The following is a 2500-nucleotide window of genomic DNA, read 5'->3' as shown; positions in this document are numbered from 1 at the left end:
AGAATCATATCAAACTCTTATCCACTATAAAAACTGCGTAGAAAATAATTAAAATACAGGTTTTGCGACAACCCTTGTGTTTCTGGATTTCAGAAGAAAAAAGAAAACCTAAGATCTAGTGCCCTTATCGCCCTAACTAAGTATTTATCTTAAATGTTCTGGCAATGTTCAGAGTGTTTGAGATGACAGACTTTTGCATCCGCTCAAGTACACCCCGCGCTCTCGCTCCTATTAGCTTTCTCACCGACTTCTCTAGGTGTTTAGAATAACCACCCAATACGTCAATTATTATGTTGTACTGTTCAACCCTGTAACCATTGTATCTCTGATTCAGCTCCCACATCATGGGACCATACTTGAGTGTCTTTTCCTCATCTTTTTTGGCTCTACTCTCAATCCATGGGCAGCTCATTTCAATCGTGTAAACTTCTTTCCTCTCGTGGCTGACAAGACGCGCGTCGATCCGATTTGCTCTTACTTCGTTGTGCTCTGCATAGATGGGAATATCCCAAAACGCTTCACTCGTGGTGTTCTGGTAGGCTGTTTTTGGCGTCGCTGGTGAGTACTATGGTGGAACCTTTTCTATTAATTCATGCTCTTGGAGGAGCTAAAAAAACAGAATCTTCAAGGCTGCATTATGCCTGTATAGGTACTTGGTTTGTGCTAGGGAGGAACATCCAGCCAGTACATGTGCAACGCTCTCAGCTGCCTTCCCACATAACCTGCATAGGACTTCGCCGTCGGTGGAGGTTTGCGTCTTTTCCTTTGTGTAGAGCTTCGTAGGTAACAACTGCTCATATAGCTCATACATGCCCGCGATGGTATATGTAGGGCATGTAGCCCAACCTTTTAGTAATGCAAAGCAGCTGGTTATGCTTAGGCTATCACCGTCCCATCTTATACGGAATAACTTTCCTTGCCACCTTTTTTCTTTAGCGATCTCCAAGAACTGCCTCTCTTGAGATTTCTTCAGCAGATTCCCAGCTCTAGCTGCAGTCACCACCTTTCCTTCCGTTGTAACACACATGGGATTTAGGATATCAAGCTGAAGTGTGATTTTAAGTTCTTCAGCGCACTTGGCTGCTTCCTTTACAAGCGACTGGTTATTTGGTTGAAAAAAAATGTCTATGTCTTTGAATCTCAGCAGTCTGAGCGTTTCAAGTACATTAGGAGATGTGTTCATACACATGTATTTTATCTCATGAGCGAAAAGTAAGCGCTTTCATCGCTAGGTGAATTCCAGATGTTCGTGTGGATTTCTGTCCGTCATATTGGTGCACAACAGTGCATCCTCGTTCCCAGGGCTTTTCTCCCACCCTCTCCTCGGCGGAAAAAAAGCCCTGGAAACGAGGTTGACAACGGTGGTGCACCAACATGGCGGCTCCATACAAAACTCTATAATGTTGCGTGAAACACTGCGACAAATATCTCAAAAACGATGAACTGCACAGACGTGAGAATTGGTGAAGTGATTTATAAATGTGTCGTCTACAACATTTCAAGTTTTTTGGCTTATTTCGTTGAACGGTTTCCATTTTTTTTTTCTTTTGCGTGACAGTGAAAACGATTTTTTTGATTGACCTTCTACCGAGTGCTATGTGATAAACATTTGGCAACAGAAAAAGTATTTATGCAGATGTAATATCCAAACCTTTGTAAAATACAATACAGAGCCACTTTAAAACGTACATCTTTGACATGGGACATCCATTGACACCTGTCGAAACAAGGCATCCGCTGGCAAGTATCACGTGACCATATCGCAGTCTCACGTGGACCTCATCGAGGTCAGCTGTTTTTTTGAAGTTGACCGCTGACCAGGTAATCTTTTTTATTGGGTCGCAGGCTCAAGCCAAGTCAGACACCTGAACGTAAACGAGGCTTAATTTTTCGCGTGCTTTCTGTGGCTCGACGCGGCTACACGTCCATACTACGTCAACAAAAACTATCGACATTCGACCCTTCTCGTTTTCAGGTAGCAAATGTACTGGATTTTTTTTTTCTTCAGAGCTGCCTTTGCTCTCTATTGCAACTTTTGGCATAAGTCTTATTCTAAGAAGATTTTGAATTTTGAATTTGATAAGGTCGTATGATGCCTGGACGGCGTATCACAGAAGAGCAGAAACGAAACAAGAGAAAAAGAGAACGAGAACGACCAAACAGTATACCAGTAACAGCTCAAACGTGGTAGTACGTCTATGATTTAGAATTTCCTATTCCCTGGCTTTTGACAGCTGACTCTTACACTGCTTTTTTTCTTTTTCCGTTTGCTTTTCTTCTTAACTTTTAAAACCCATGCGATTTAAGAAAAATTCATTACCTAACTGGTGAATTCGACTGTAAATTTCACTTGAAAAACCGATATCGCACTCATCGCTTGGTGATTCATGCGATATCGGTTTTTCGCGTGATTCACTAGTTAGGCAGCGAAGAAAATGACTTAAGGTTATCTCTTAGTATTGCATTGCGCATCCCTACTGCGCACGATTTTCGCGTCATT

This window comes from Montipora capricornis, chromosome 14 (assembly GCF_036669925.1).
Source record: "Montipora capricornis isolate CH-2021 chromosome 14, ASM3666992v2, whole genome shotgun sequence".
In the NCBI taxonomy this organism is placed as follows: domain Eukaryota; kingdom Metazoa; phylum Cnidaria; class Anthozoa; order Scleractinia; family Acroporidae; genus Montipora; species Montipora capricornis.
The sequence above is the reverse complement of the archived record's forward strand: the minus strand, read 5'-3'. Positions refer to the sequence as shown.